The 16,394-nt window shown below is 40.9% G+C and overlaps 2 non-coding genes across 2 annotated transcripts; both read right to left on the bottom strand.

The window, feature by feature from the left end:
* Window positions 1-7,327: 7,327 nt before the first annotated feature.
* On the bottom strand, window positions 7,328-7,433 carry LOC140833184 (small nucleolar RNA R71). The gene has a single exon (XR_012118318.1). It is a non-coding gene; the product is annotated as a small nucleolar RNA R71 (small nucleolar RNA).
* Window positions 7,434-15,186: 7,753 nt separating this feature from the next.
* Window positions 15,187-15,292, bottom strand: LOC140833183 (small nucleolar RNA R71). Its single transcript, XR_012118317.1, has one exon. It is a non-coding gene; the product is annotated as a small nucleolar RNA R71 (small nucleolar RNA).
* Between the last annotated feature and the right edge of the window lie 1,102 nt (window positions 15,293-16,394).

Below are 16,394 nucleotides of genomic sequence, written 5' to 3'. Positions count from 1 at the left end.
CAAAATATAATTATAAAAAATAATCAAGGATTATACTGTAATTTTGATATATAAATTAAAAAATAAAAGAACAAAAAAATTATCTCAGTGAGAATTAAACCTAGAACCCAAACCCCAAGAAACAACGACTTTATCCACTAAACTACATATAACTTATATTAAAATTTTAATATTTCACTAATATATAGAATTATTAAAACAGACCATGACACCAAAGTTAGTTACTCTAAATATCTCAAATTTAATAAAATAGTATAAATTATTACATATTTAATGTACGTATGTAAAAACAAATAACATGATCTTCTCCTTCACAAAACATAATGCAATAACATTTTCCAATAACTGTGGCATAATTCCCCGTAAACTAACTTTCCAAGAAAACCACATCTTAAATATTCGCAATACATATCCTTTGATATGTTCTCAAATCAAAAGCAACAACATCATAATACATTAAAATAAAATAGCCGAAGATATATGTACACGCTATGCCCCATTTAAAGACAAGCAACTAAGCTACGTTCAAAGTAAAATTTCTAAATATATTCGTGTTCCACGATGTAAATTATATTTTTTTCTTTATCTTCGAAGCTATTCCTTCATTTAAGAATTTGAACTTAAACTTCTTTCGCGAAGACGTGAATTTATGTCGTGTGGATGTATAATACATGTAGGTACCAAATCCGCATACTCGCTAAAATTCGGTTTTTCTAAAATCAGAATTGATAGTAAAATAATGGATCTAACAAGTGTAATAATCAGATAAGAGAATAGGAAATGCAAGTTCAAACCTAGCTAGACTAAAAAAGATATACTAAAGCAGCACAACACTTGGACAATTTTAAAAAAAGTACTAGTAATGAATTTCATTGAGTAAATGATACATTGTTATAGAGATTTTGCAATAAAATTAAACTCTTGTTACACCTACATCCCCATCTAAAAGATCTATGCTGTGAATGCTGGTACAATCCACTTTCACTGATGCCTCCTTGACCACCCTTCTTTTGATGGTAGTCTTGGATTTTCTTCCTCCTAACCTCTTATGCTTTTAGAGTTTATACTTGTTTTCTTTTCTTCTCTTCCTCCCTTTTTGACATCACCATATTATATATATGTGTATATAAAATTCATATTTCGTACTCCGTATTTCGAGTGTTCTAAACGCAAAGGCATGCTTCTAAACTTTATTTTTGCACCATTCAATTCATAATATGTGTGTTTAGGTTTTGAAGCATGGAAATTATTTAGATCAAAATATGCAATGTTCAAGGGTTTATTTTCAATGTTTTTGACGTTTCTATGAATGTATGAGTCGTGTTATATATTCTAAGGGACACAATGCCAATATGAGAGGTTTAAGGGACGGGAAAAGTGTCGAGTAAGGGTACGACGAAGGCTAGACAGTAGCTAGAAACGAGTCGGGCTTGGGAGAGGCTAAGGGTTTCCTTTCATGCTTTGGGTTGTAGAGATCGGCTAGGGGTGCGGCTGGACAGGGCATCAATCAAGCATGATCATGATCCTGAGAGGGCTGTGACCGGGGATTAGGAAGTTTAGGAGAGTGGCTAGAACGATGGCCCGAAGAGTGGTTGAAGCCACGAGCCGTGGGAAGAACTAGGGCGCGCGGATTGTTTCTGAACGGAGAGGGTGCGCGACTCGGTTAGGGCTAGTCCAGTAGGGTATGGTAGGGTTCTAGATGGGTTCCTAAGCAGCTGGGATAGGATGGCTTTGAGGAATAGGGCAGCCGCAAACCCTAAGAAAAACGGGGGCTGGGGCGCTGGTCCAAGACAGTCGGTGACGGTCCAGGAGGGTAGGCTAGGGTCTGGGTGTGGTTTGGCTCGAGGTTTTTGGCGTGATGGCTTGATTTGGGGTTTATTGTTCGTATAAGGACTAGGGAAAGAGATGGGGCTCGAACCATAGTTCACGGGGGCTGGTTCGTGTTTCATGGATATAGTTTAGGGATGAAAAGTTTATGTTTAAAATTAAGGATGAAAATATTAAGTTTTGAAATTATTCGGGTTCGAAACGCTTTACGGTTTGTTATTAAGTCATTAAATCGAAAGGCTCAGGTTTACGTCTAAGAAAAATATTAGAAGTCAAATTTAAGCTTATATGATAGTTCGGGATAGGCTCGGGTCAAGAAAAGTAAGAAAAAGTCAAAAACAAGAAGTTCAGGTCCAGGGGGTAAAATGGTCATTTTACGTCTGGGTAGTTCGAGAGGTCTGGAAGTATTCCGAAGAATCATAATACATGCTAAATGATATTTTAAAATGTTTATGATGAAAATATGATATTTTTATTATATATGCAAAGCCTGCACGATTTTTCCGAAATGCTATTTTTACAATTTTTTAAGCACGCTATATTTTATAATAAAATGAAAGGAAAAATATTTTGAAGCATGTGAATTGACTATGACCCAGAGAATATGTGGGGGATCCGTTTTAAGAAGGAACAATGAACTTTCAAATGAGAATATTATGAGAGAAAAGGCTCTAAAGAGAGCTCGTTTACCGAAGAAGGCCCAGAGGGAGTCCAACATTTAAATTGTGTTTTAAGCATATTTATGTGTTATGATTATTGTCTATGTGATCATGTGAACAAATTGATTTGTTAGATGTCTTATTGAGTTATATGTTCAATTTATATGGCATCTAGTCTAGGGCATACTGATATGACATACATCTTGAGGCCTATCATTCTTGTTGACCAGTTATTGTTATTCATTGTTATTCGGCACTGGTTGTTGTAAAACTTAGGATCAGGGTATGGCCGATAGGCCTATATTGATACACCTGAAACCGTAGTAAAGATTTATCAATTCCTTTGTTAGTGTAGCCCTCGAGGTGAGCACTGGATTATGATATCCAGTTCTGGTTGTTTGTGTCATTCCTGTTATAAATCGTTACAACTGTATAGAGACCGAGTTGGGGGTGTTGATTAGCAAAGCCTGGCATACCTCGCATACTCAGCAGGGAGGTTTATCTACATGACGATGTAGCTCCCTGTGTGTTGCTCGAGCATTATATTTGTTGATCGTATTGTTCATTTGGCACGGTTATCCCGTTGATATTAAGCCATGTTCATGCATTTCACATTTCATCTTTACTTATGTTTAAGTATGATTTATGTTATTGTTATTGTAATGACCGAGTTTTTATATCATGTTAAGCTGAGATTATTGAGTTTGAATTGATGTGATTATAGATGGGCCATTCCGAGACTAGATTGGGTAAAACATATGAATTGTGTAAACTTTGGACAGAAAGTGTGGCGCCTGAGCGGTAGAAAATGACTGCCCGAGCGCTAGTGTTCAACAAGATGAGAAATCAGACAGAGAGTCTGGCGCCCGAGCGGTAGAATATGACCGCCCGAGCGCTATTGCACTACAAGTAAAGGATCAGACAGAAAGTACCGCGCCCGAGCGGTAGTTTGTGACCGCCCGAGCACCACTGATAGAGGTCATATTTACGTGTTTTAAGGTATTGCAGGAGTCATAGTTTGCATCGTTTAGAGTTTATGAGGTCTGCATTTTGGTTATTTCTTCTTAGTCTATTACCTTTGATCACCGCTCACTGAAGTTACCTTAATGTGCAGGAAAATGGAGAAAATAAACCAAAAAGAGGATTAAAGGCCGAAGACTTCGCGCTAGGGCGGTGAAACTTGACCGCCCCAGCGCGAGATGCTGAAGACTCAAAACAGAAGACCTCGCGCTAGGGCGGTGAAACTTGACCGCCCCAGCGCGAGAGGCTGCGAAGAGAACCAAAGGGCAGAGGACTTGGCGCTAGGGCGGTGAAACTTGACCGCCCCAGCGCGACGCGACAATGGAAAGTTTCCTTTTTGATTTGCATTCAACTTGGAAAGAGAAGTCTGAAAAAAGATACCCTAGGCACGATTTTTTGGGGGGTATTCGGCAGCCAAGAGGGAGAAAAAAGAGGAGAAAAGCTTGGAGCTAGTGCTTGGATTGAAGATTCGTCGATTTCCGGATAATGTTCTTTGCGTTTTTCATCAAATCTAGTATTTCTAATTTTGTTTTCATCGTTTAAACTTTGTTATATTTATTTTTATTATGAATTTCAGTAGCTAAAACTTTATTATTTGTTGGGATTAAAGGGGATCCTACCCCGAACGTTGTTTGAATTAATTTAGATTTTGATTGTGCGTTATTCTTGATTTTACTACTGTTTTACTGTGTCATTAAAGCGTAGCTAACTTTAACGACGTTTTCATATCACGAGTGAGTTCGAGAGAATAACGAGTGATAGGATCGAGTAGTAGAGTTCGCGGATCTACAATTTACATAGATATATGAAATTGGATACGTGTTGATAGTCATAGTCCTAAGGGTCGAAAACTAGGGGATTTCATAGATCGAAATGCGATTTGCTCTTGATAAATAATTAAATATATTTAATTACTTCATTGAGTAGAATTAGTTTGGCATAGCTCGAGAGAGTGTGTTCAATAGATCAGGAAATCCTGTCGGAAGCGTAGAACACGATCGAACAAATTAATTAATTAACGAGAGGTAGGTGAACCGAGATTCCCAACAAATCCATTTTTCATTGAATTTTACTCAACCATTTTAGACATTATATCTCATTACTTGATTTTGAATCTTTTTATTTGCATTCTTATTTGATTTTAGTAGTAATAAAACAATCAAATCACTTTTCGTTGCTAAATGTTCAATAACTGAAAATAATCTATTTCTTTGTGTCGCTCCTGTGTTTAGTGGCGAAAATGCAGGAGATTTGCGAACAAACTGAAAAAAAAGGAAGAAAGTCGAGAGACCTCCGCCCGGGCGCACAATTGCATCCGCTCGGGCGCGTTCAAGTTTGGAGAAAGTTTTGTTTTGCGAGAGCCATCCGCCCGGGCGGATATTTAGGTCCGCCCGGGCGCGTCAAAGAAAAGAAAAAGAAGAATTTGCGAAGACCCTCCGCCCGGGCGGAAACTTACATCCGCCCGGGCGCATTCGTATTTTTGGAAAAAATAATGGACGATTTCTTCCCTTAATTCTGAAGAGGGAAGATATGGTAGGGGGAAGCACGAATTCAGGGGTGATTCAGACTTGATTTTGCAGCCGCCACAAGCCTTGGAGAGGAACTTTGCGCTTGGATTGAAGAATCGAAGTTTTTCCGGGCACCGTTCTTCCAGTGCATGCCAAAGTCACTTGACGTGGAGTTTGAGTTTGATCCTAAAATTGAAAGAACATTCCGCAGGAGAAGACAACAACAGAGGCTTAAAGAACTGATGGAGAGACACGAGCCAGAACGTGAGGAAGAACAGCGTGAAAATAGACAAGTCAAGATGCCATGCCGCATACCGATGCTGGAGTATGCTCAACCTTCTTTGGAGGGTGCACGCCCCAGCATTGTGAGACCTATCGTGCGGGAAAATCACTTTGAAATCAAGCCAGCCATAATCCAGATGATTCAGAACACAGTCCAATTCGGAGGAACTGCAGTGGATGATCCAAACACGCACATCGCGGATTTTCTTGAAATCTGCGATACTTTGCGAAGACCCTCCGCCCGGGCGGAAACTTACATCCGCCCGGGCGCGCCAAAGAAAAATTAAAAGTCAAGATCTGCGAGAGTTATCCGCCCGGGCGGAAACTTACATCCGCCCGGGCGCATTCATATTTTTGGAAAAAATAATGGACGATTTCTTCCCTTAATTCTGAAGAGGGAAGATATGGTAGGGGGAAGCACGAATTCAGGGGTGATTTGGACTTGATTTTGCAGCCGCCACAAGCCTTGAAGAGGAACTTTGCGCTTGGATTGAAGAATCGAAGTTTTTCCGGGCACCGTTCTTCGCAGATTTCGTCTCGCCTAGTATTTCTAATCCAGTTTCTTTCATTTTAAACGTTGTTGCATTTATTTTTACAATGAATTCTAGTAGCTAACTTTATTATTTGTTGGGATTAAAGGGGATCCTACCCCGAACGTTGTTTGAATTAATTTATATTTTGATTGTGCGTTATTCTTGATTTTACTACTGTTTTACTGTGTCATTAAAGCGTAGCTAACTTTAACGACGTTCTCATATCACGAGTGAGTTCGAGAGAATAACGAGTGATAGGATCGAGTAGTATAATTCGCGGATCTACAATTTACATAGATATATGAAATTGGATACGTGCCGATAGTCATAGTCCTTAGGGTCGAAAACTAGGGGATTTTAGAGATCGAAATGCGATTCGCTCGTGATAAATAATTAAAGATATTTAATTACTTCATTGAGTGGAATTAGTTTGGCATAGCTCGAGAAAGTGTGTTCAATAGATTAGGAAATCTTGTCGGAAGCGTAGATCACGATCGAACGAATTAATTAAATTAACGAGGGGTAGGTGAACCGAGATTCCCAACAAATCCATTTCTCATTGAATTTTAACTCAACATTTTAGATTAAATTCTCATTCATTACTTGTTGAATCATTTTACTTGCATATTTATTTGAGCATAGTAGGAATAATCACACAACTCAATTGTCGTTGCTAAATGTTAAATAACTGAAAATAATAATTGTTAAACACAGTCTTCAGTGGAACGATACTCGTACTCACGTACACTATATTATAACTTGACATCGTGCACTTGCGATTAATTTTGAGCATACAAAATCATATTTTTTATTGGGGATTTTACTGTGCAAGTTTTGCTCGATCAAGTTTTTGGCGCCGTTGCCGGGGACTGTTAATCTACAATTTTATTTTTAGTTATTTCTTTTAGCATTATTTTATTTCTCTTGAGATAACACTTCATATTTTATAACAGATATCTCTTCCAGTGCATGCCAAAGTCACTTGACGTGGAGCTTGAGTTTGATCCTGAAATTGAAAGAACCTTCCGCAGGAGAAGACAACAACAGAGGCTTATAGAACTGATGGAAAGACACGAGCCAGAACGTGAGGAGGAACATCGTGAAAATAGACAAGTCGAGATGCCACGCCGCATACCGATGCTGGAGTATGCCCAACCTTCTTTGGAGGGTGCACGCCCCAGCATTGTGAGACCTATCATGCGGGCAAATCACTTTGAAATCAAGCCAGCCATAATCCAGATGATTCAGAACACAGTCCAATTCGGAGGAACTGCAGTGGATGATCCAAACACGCACATCGCGGATTTTCTTGAAATCTGCGATACTTTTAAATTCACTGGAGTTTCTGATGATGCTGTTAGATTGCGTTTATTTCCTTTCTCCTTACGTGATAAAGCTAAAGCGTGGTTAAATTGTTTGCCTGTAGGTTCGATCGCTACATGGGAGGACATGGCGAAAGCTTTTCTCATCAAATACTTCCCTCCCTCCAAGACCATGAAGCTGCGGGCAGACATTACAACATTCGCTCAATTCGATCAGGAATCTTTATATGAGGCATGGGAACGCTTCAAGGACCTACTACGAAGATGCCCACATCACGAGTTACCACTTGGGTTAGTCGTTCAAACATTTTATTACGGTTTGCTTACTCCTAACCGTATTATGATAGATGCTGCTGCGTGTGGGAACCTTTTGAGGAAGACTGCGGAAGAAGGATATGAGTTGTTGGAGGAGATGGCTGCTAGCAGTTATCATCCTCAATCTGACAGGAACAACCAGCGGAGAAGTGCAGGAGTGCACCAGGTAACTGATTTTTCTGCTATTACTGCACAACTGGATGCATTGAACAGGAAGCTGGATGGCTTGAACATGGGTGGCACAGCTATGCGTTTGCAAGAGATATTCTGTGAGAAATGTGGAGGGGAACACTATGTGAAAGACTGTCAAGATGGAAATACCTTTTATGTGCAAAATGAGGCACCGGTGAATCAAGTGGGAGTCCAAAACCGCCCAAGGAATGACCCTTATTCGAACACATACAATCCTGGGTGGAGGCAACATCCTAACTTCTCATGGGGCGGTCAAAACAGTCAGAATCGACCGCAAGGAGGACAACAATATGGCAAACAACCGATGTACAGATCGGACCCTCCTAGAGAAGAAAAATCCAACCTAGAGCAGATGATGTCCAAGTTTATTTCATCCACTGAAACTAGACTTCAAAATCAGGATGCATCGATAAAAGGGCTCGAGAATCAAATTGGACAATTAGCAAAGATGATAGCAAGTAGAGAGCCGGGCACCTTGCCAAGCAACACTGAGACTAACCCGAAAGAGCAAGTGAAAGCCATAGCCTTGAGGAGTGGAAAAGTGCTTGAACAAGGGGAAAAAGAAAAAGAGGATCAAGGAGCAGAAGTGGTTGATACGCACACAGGTAAGTTTTCTAACTCTACACCAACACCCATTGCACAATCCAAAATGGTTATTCCTCCACCTTTTCCCGCAGCATTGAAAAAAGCAAAACTTGATGCGCAATTCGGTAAGTTTCTTGAGGTATTAAAAAAATTGCACATCAATATTCCTTTCGCTGATGCTTTGATGCAAATGCCTAGTTATGCTAAATTTTTAAAAGACATCTTAGCTAATAAGAGGAAGTTGGAGGATCACATGACAATAAAATTGACAGAGAATTGCTCTGCATTGGTACAAAACCAGATCCTACCAAAGCTAAAGGATCCAGGGAGTTTTTCTATCCCTTGCATGATTGGTGATGTTGTTTTTCCTAAAGCTTTATGTGATCTTGGTGCGAGCATTAATCTTATACCTTTATCTGTATTCAGGAAACTTGGATTGGGTGAGCCTAAACCGACACAGATGTCCTTGCAACTAGCCGACGGATCTGTGAAACTTCCACGAGGAGTCAAAGAAGATGTATTGGTGAAAGTGGGAAAGTTTACATTTCCTACAGATTTTGTGGTGCTTGACATGGAAGAGGATAGGGAGATGCCTTTGATTTTAGGGAGACCGTTCCTTGCAACTGGAAAGGCCGTGATTGAAGTGCAAGAAGGGAAGTTGAGATTGAGAGTGGGGAAGGAAGAAATCACTTTTAATGTTTTTAACGCTCTTAAGAACCCACTGCACACTAATGATTGTTTTATGGTTGATTCATCGGATTCACTTGGGTGTAAATTTGTGCAGGATGCTATGAAGAACCCATTGGAAGCCAAGCTCACTACGAGATTGAAGGAAGATGAACTTGATGAAGAAATATTTGCAAGAGTGGCGGACTATAATGCCACCCATCAATGGAGTCTAGAAAGGATGAAATTGGATGAATTGGGAGCTCGAAGGGACCTGAACCCTCGGAAGTCAAGCGTTGAGGAACCGCCGACATGTGAGTTCAAACCACTGTCTCCACACCTGAAGTATGAGTACGCAGACACGCGGAGTAACCTTGGCAAAGCTTCACACACACATTCATTCATGGCCCCGAAGAAATCCAAGGTAACACACGCCTCTTCCTCCTCATCCTCTGGTATTCGAGGTAAATTTGTCACCGAGGAAGCACGACAAAGATATGAACATGCCAAAGTTCATAGGCGCCCCATTCCGGAGTGGGGGTTTGAATTATCTTCGGGGTCATTGGGTTTGATGCGGGCTATTGCGAACCGGGGATGGGAATCCTTTTGTGCGCCACCTAAGGCCGCGGTGGTTCCGATTGTGCGAGAATTCTATGCCAACGCCGCCGAGAGAACTGATGGCGCGGCTATGGTACGGGGTAAGCTAGTTTCTTTCGACTCAATCACGATAAATGCACTATTAGCTACCCCTGTAGTTGATGAGTCTGATTTAGAGGCGCTGATCGCAAATCCCAATTTCGAAGTCATTTTGCAATCTATATGTTACCTGGGTGCTAGGTGGAAGACTCCGAGTTGCTTTCTAGAAAAATATTTATTGTTCAAACCCGCGATGTGGTATGCATTCCTATCCAAACGATTGATGCCAGTGTCACATACCAGTGACGTTCAGAAGGACCGCGCCATCATGGTGTACGCATTGGTAGAAAGGATACCCATTAATGTGGGCCGAGTGATTTTTTCGCAGATCCAGCAGTCCATACATAGCTCGAGCATTGCCCTATTCTTTCCTACTATTATTACCGAGCTGTGTGTGCGAGCCGGGTACTATTATTACCGAGCTGTGTGTGCGAGCCGGGGTAGTCGTTAATGTGGAGGACGAATGGCTACAACCAATGAGGCCCATTGACGTCTCGTGGGCGAAGACGAAGAGAGGCAAGCGTGCGATTGACTTCCCAGAGGTACCTGAGGAGGAGGCGGCCGCCAACCACCCACCACCACCACCACAGCCCCGCCGCCGGTCCATTATTGAAAAAGTTGACGAGTTGGGTGCCTTTGCAGTCCATCAAGATCAGTATAACACTGTCAATAGCGCACACATGACATCTATGGAGTCTCTGGTCCGTGGGATGGCATTGCACATGGGCATGGACACCGTAGCTTACCCACCACCACCGGCATACCCACCTCCTTTCCCCTTCAAGTATGCTTATCCTCAAGCCGACGATGTGGAGCATGGAGTTGTACCACCCGATGACGAGGAGGATGACCAGTGATCAGGGGAGTCTTCCCGTTTCCCCTTATTTTGCGTTTACTTTATGCTTTTATTCACCGTGCATTTTGTCTGCATTTGTAACTCATGGTCTGCTCGTTTGCATCGTTGTTTTTGTAAGTGTTGCGCCCTGGGGACAGTGCACGTTTCTATTTGGGGGGTGGGCATTTACTCTGGTTATGTCGTATGTTGGTTGGTTATTTAGTTATATCATGTGTCGGTTGGTTGTTTAGTTCATTTTGTTTTAGGATTGCATTTATCTCGTGTTTGTTTATGTCGTATGTGGGTTGGTTATTTAGTTATATCATGTGTCGGTTGGTTGTTTAGTTCATTTTGTTTTAGGATTGCATTTATCTCGTGTTCGTTGTTGTCAGCTGAGAAGTGATGTACAGTTGGTGCTAGAATGATGTATGGTAGCCAATGATGATGTTGAATGGGATACACATACACATGACCACTGTTATTTTCACGGCACTAGTCTAGAATACACAAGAGGTGGACACATGAAAATCTGAAATGGATAATGAAATTTTCGGCACAAATGTTGGCAAAATCAAAGTGCATGACATAGTGAACTTGGACATTGCCTGTGGGGAATTTGAAATGCACTAGGTAACGTGAACTTGAACACATCGTTCGACATGAACACTGAGTAGGCACATATTTGCTAAACTAATTCATTGAACTGAGCTTACTGATAATACTTGTGTGGCGATATCTTCACTCTTATACCTACCATTATCGAATCTTGTTGAGGCACCCTTGAGAGTGGACACCACCACACGCCCATACCTTTTGTCCCTGTCTGAGGGAGAACAGAAAATGAAAGATTGCGGCACAAAACAAAACGTCAAAAAAAAAAAAAGAAAAAAAAAGTGAAAGATGGAGATGTAAGGTGTGGGGGAGCCAAATAAAGGAATGAAATTCTATTCCTGGGCTAAAAGAATAGAGATGTATAGAGTTGAAGGAAATCAGACGCAAAGTCTGAAAGTGCGCAATCATTACACCACTACACCTCCCTCATTGTCCGTTCCAGCCTGCTCGAGACACCCTTACCTTGCATTGATGATTTTGTTCATACCAAGTCCTACTTAGCTGTGCTGTGTATCAGTATTAGTGAAGAGGGATGAGAGAAAGGGATGGTACACTGAAGTGTAGATTAAAGTCTCTGACGGCATTGAAATCTTTACTATGAAAATGCATGATGCTTGAGCCAACAGTGCACACACACACATTGTTTTACACATCCATGAAAGAATGTAATGTCGAAACTTCGTAGTGAAATTTGAAACTAGTGTCTTGTGTTAATAAATTAGTGGATAAAGTATGTGTTGATATTCACTGAGGCAAACCCGAACCATGAATGCACCGATGTACTACTTCTCAAGTTGTTATATCTTGCAACCTATTTTTGCTCGAGGGCGAGCAACAGGTTAGTATGGGGGGGTTGATAGAGGTCATATTTACGTGTTTTAAGGTATTGCCGGAGTCATAGTTTGCATCGTTTTAGAGTTTATGAGGTCTGCATTTTGGTTATTTCTTCTTAGTCTATTACCTTTGATCACCGCTCACTGAAGTTACCTTAATGTGCAGGAAAATGGAGAAAATAAACCAAAAAGAGGATTAAAGGCCGAAGACCTCGCGCTAGGGCGGTGAAACTTGACCGCCCCAGCGCGAGATGCTGAAGACTCAAAACAGAAGACCTCGCGCTAGGGCGGTGAAACTTGACCGCCCCAGCGCGAGAGGCTGCGAAGAGAACCAAAGGGCAGAGGACTTGGCGCTAGGGCGGTGAAACTTGACCGCCCCAGCGCGACGCAACAATGGAAAGTTTCCTTTTTGATTTGCATTCAACTTGGAAAGAGAAGTCTGAAAAAAGATACCCTAGGCACGATTTTTGGGGGGGTATTCAGCAGCCAAGAGGGAGAAAAAAGAGGAGAAAAGCTTGGAGCTAGTGCTTGGATTGAAGATTCGTCGATTTCCGGATATCGTTCTTTGCGTTTTTCATCAAATCTAGTATTTCTAATTTTGTTTTCATCGTTTAAACTTTGTTATATTTATTTTTATTATGAATTTCAGTAGCTAAAACTTTATTATTTGTTGGGATGAAAGGGGATCCTACCCCGAACGTTGTTTGAATTAATTTAGATTTTGATTGTGCGTTATTCTTGATTTTACTACTGTTTTACTGTGTCATTAAAGCGTAGCTAACTTTAACGACGTTTCATATCACGAGTGAGTTCGAGAGAATAACGAGTGATAGGATCGAGTAGTAGAGTTCGCGGATCTACAATTTACATAGATATATGAAATTGGATACGTGCTGATAGTCATAGTCCTAAGGGTCGAAAACTAAGGGATTTCATAGATCGAAATGCGATTTGCTCTTGATAAATAATTAAAGATATTTAATTACTTCATTGAGTGGAATTAATTTGGCATAGCTCGAGAGAGTGTGTTCAATAGATCAGGAAATTCTGTCGGAAGCGTAGAACACGATCGAACAAATTAATTAATTAACGAGGGGTAGGTGAACCGAGATTCCCAACAAATCCATTTTTCATTGAATTTTACTCAACCATTTTAGACATTATATCTCATTACTTGATTTTGAATCTTTTTATTTGCATTCTTATTTGATTTTAGTAGTAATAAAACAATCAAATCACTTTTCGTTGCTAAATGTTCAATAACTGAAAATAATCTATGTCTTTGTGTCGCTCATGTGTTTAGTGGCGAAAATGCAGGAGATTTGCGAAGAAACTGAAAAAAAAGGAAGAAAGTCGAGAGACCTCCGCCCGGGCGCACAATTGCATCCGCTCGGGCGCGTTCAAGTTTGGAGAAAGTTTTGTTTTGCGAGAGCCATCCGCCCGGGCGGATATTTAGGTCCGCCCGGGCGCGTCAAAGAAAAGAAAAAGAAGAATTTGCGAAGACCCTCCGCCCGGGCGGAAACTTACATCCGCCCGGGCGCGCCAAAGAAAAATTAAAAGTCAAGATCTGCGAGAGTTATCCGCCCGGGCGGAAACTTACATCCGCCCGGGCGCATTCATATTTTTGGAAAAAATAATGGACGATTTCTTCCCTTAATTCTGAAGAGGGAAGATATGGTAGGGGGAAGCACGAATTCAGGGGTGATTTGGACTTGATTTTGCAGCCGCCACAAGCCTTGAAGAGGAACTTTGCGCTTGGATTGAAGAATCGAAGTTTTTCCGGGCACCGTTCTTCGCAGATTTCGTCTCGCCTAGTATTTCTAATCCAGTTTCTTTCATTTTAAACGTTGTTGCATTTATTTTTACAATGAATTCTAGTAGCTAACTTTATTATTTGTTGGGATTAAAGGGGATCCTACCCCGAACGTTGTTTGAATTAATTTATATTTTGATTGTGCGTTATTCTTGATTTTACTACTGTTTTACTGTGTCATTAAAGCGTAGCTAACTTTAACGACGTTCTCATATCACGAGTGAGTTCGAGAGAATAACGAGTGATAGGATCGAGTAGTATAATTCGCGGATCTACAATTTACATAGATATATGAAATTGGATACGTGCCGATAGTCATAGTCCTTAGGGTCGAAAACTAGGGGATTTTAGAGATCGAAATGCGATTCGCTCGTGATAAATAATTAAAGATATTTAATTACTTCATTGAGTGGAATTAGTTTGGCATAGCTCGAGAAAGTGTGTTCAATAGATTAGGAAATCTTGTCGGAAGCGTAGATCACGATCGAACGAATTAATTAAATTAACGAGGGGTAGGTGAACCGAGATTCCCAACAAATCCATTTCTCATTGAATTTTAACTCAACATTTTAGATTAAATTCTCATTCATTACTTGTTGAATCATTTTACTTGCATATTTATTTGAGCATAGTAGGAATAATCACACAACTCAATTGTCGTTGCTAAATGTTAAATAACTGAAAATAATAATTGTTAAACACAGTCTTCAGTGGAACGATACTCGTACTCACGTACACTATATTATAACTTGACATCGTGCACTTGCGATTAATTTTGAGCATACAAAATCATATTTTTTATTGGGGATTTTACTGTGCAAGTTTTGCTCGATCAAGTTTTTGGCGCCGTTGCCGGGGACTGTTAATCTACAATTTTATTTTTAGTTATTTCTTTTAGCATTATTTTATTTCTCTTGAGATAACACTTCATATTTTATAACAGATATCTCTTCCAGTGCATGCCAAAGTCACTTGACGTGGAGCTTGAGTTTGATCCTGAAATTGAAAGAACCTTCCGCAGGAGAAGACAACAACAGAGGCTTATAGAACTGATGGAAAGACACGAGCCAGAACGTGAGGAGGAACATCGTGAAAATAGACAAGTCGAGATGCCACGCCGCATACCGATGCTGGAGTATGCCCAACCTTCTTTGGAGGGTGCACGCCCCAGCATTGTGAGACCTATCATGCGGGCAAATCACTTTGAAATCAAGCCAGCCATAATCCAGATGATTCAGAACACAGTCCAATTCGGAGGAACTGCAGTGGATGATCCAAACACGCACATCGCGGATTTTCTTGAAATCTGCGATACTTTTAAATTCACTGGAGTTTCTGATGATGCTGTTAGATTGCGTTTATTTCCTTTCTCCTTACGTGATAAAGCTAAAGCGTGGTTAAATTGTTTGCCTGTAGGTTCGATCGCTACATGGGAGGACATGGCGAAAGCTTTTCTCATCAAATACTTCCCTCCCTCCAAGACCATGAAGCTGCGGGCAGACATTACAACATTCGCTCAATTCGATCAGGAATCTTTATATGAGGCATGGGAACGCTTCAAGGACCTACTACGAAGATGCCCACATCACGAGTTACCACTTGGGTTAGTCGTTCAAACATTTTATTACGGTTTGCTTACTCCTAACCGTACTATGATAGATGCTGCTGCGTGTGGGAACCTTTTTAGGAAGACTGCGGAAGAAGGATATGAGTTGTTGGAGGAGATGGCTGCTAGCAGTTATCATCCTCAATCTGACAGGAACAACCAGCGGAGAAGTGCAGGAGTGCACCAGGTAACTGATTTTTCTGTTATTACTGCACAACTTGATGCTTTAAACAGGAAAATAGACGGCTTGAATGTGGGTGGCACGGCGATGCGTCTCCAAGAGATATTCTGTGAAAAGTGTGGAGGGGAACATTATGCGAAGGATTGTCAAGACGACAATCCATTCTATGTGCAAAATGAGGCGCCAGTTAATCAAGTAGGAGTCCACAACCGCCCAAGGCATGACCCTTATTCGAACACATACAATCCTGGGTGGAGGCAACATCCTAACTTCTCATGGGGCGGTCAAAACAGTCAGACTAGACCGCAAGGAGGACAACAATATGGTAAACAACCGATGTACAGATCCGATCCTCCTAGAGAAGAAAAGTCCAACTTGGAGCAAATGATGTCTAAGTTTATTTCATCCACTGAAACTAGACTTCAAAATCAGGATGCGTCGATTAAGGGACTTGAAAATCAGATTGGCCAATTAGCAAAGATGATAGCAAGTAGAGAGCAAGGCACCTTGCCAAGTAACACAGAGACGAATCCAAAAGAGCAAGTGAAGGCTATTGAGTTGAAAAGTGGGAAAGTTTTGGAGTCAAGGGAAAAAGAGAAAACTCAAACAATGGATGAGCAAACCGCAACATCTAAAGGTAAGTCTTCTAACTCCACACTAGCACCCACTGCACAACAAAAAATCGTTATACATCCTCCTTTCCCTGCAGCACTTCAAAAAGCAAAACTAGATGCACAATTCGGTAAGTTTCTTGAGGTGTTTAAAAAGTTGCATATCAATATTCCCTTTGACGATGCTCTAATGCAAATGCCTAGTTATTCTAAATTTTTGAAGGATATCTTAGCAAATAAGAGGAAGTTAGAGGGTCACATGACGGTGACCTTAACTGAAAATTGCTCCGCTTTGGTG

Source organism: Primulina eburnea, chromosome 5 (genome assembly GCF_022965805.1).
Source record: "Primulina eburnea isolate SZY01 chromosome 5, ASM2296580v1, whole genome shotgun sequence".
NCBI classification, from domain to species: Eukaryota; Viridiplantae; Streptophyta; class Magnoliopsida; order Lamiales; family Gesneriaceae; genus Primulina; species Primulina eburnea.
This window is presented reverse-complemented; position numbering and strand designations above follow the sequence as displayed.